The 334-nt window shown below is 50.9% G+C and overlaps 1 protein-coding gene across 1 annotated transcript in view; it reads left to right on the top strand.

Annotated features, from left to right (window-relative positions):
* Positions 1-334, top strand: part of INTU (inturned planar cell polarity protein) — a 60,983-nt gene that overhangs the window by 50,887 nt on the left and 9,762 nt on the right. The window lies entirely within an intron of this gene.

Here is a 334-nt window from a genome sequence, read left to right as displayed (position 1 = left end):
TCTCATAATCCAGACCCCCTCAGGGGATGTTGAATAGCTGGTTTTGGCCCAATCCTGCAGGCCTGGTTGAGGGTCCCCACTCATGCATGAATTCATGCACCAAGCCTCTAGTAAGAGATAAAACACATACAACCCAAGCCTGTTTTGCTTAGTGGTTGGAGCATCAGCTGCCAACGGAAGGGTCGTGGTTTTAATTCCAGTCAAGGGCATATACTTCGGTTGCAGACTTGATACCCAGCCCCAGTCCCAAGTGTATGCAAGGGCAGCCAGTCAGTGTTTCTCTCTCTCTCTCTCTCTCTCTCTCTCTCTCTCTCTCTCGCTCTCTCTCTCCCTC

Source organism: Myotis davidii, unplaced genomic scaffold (genome assembly GCF_000327345.1).
Source record: "Myotis davidii unplaced genomic scaffold, ASM32734v1 scaffold438, whole genome shotgun sequence".
In the NCBI taxonomy this organism is placed as follows: Eukaryota; Metazoa; Chordata; class Mammalia; order Chiroptera; family Vespertilionidae; genus Myotis; species Myotis davidii.
The sequence above is the reverse complement of the archived record's forward strand: the minus strand, read 5'-3'. Positions and strand labels throughout refer to the sequence as shown.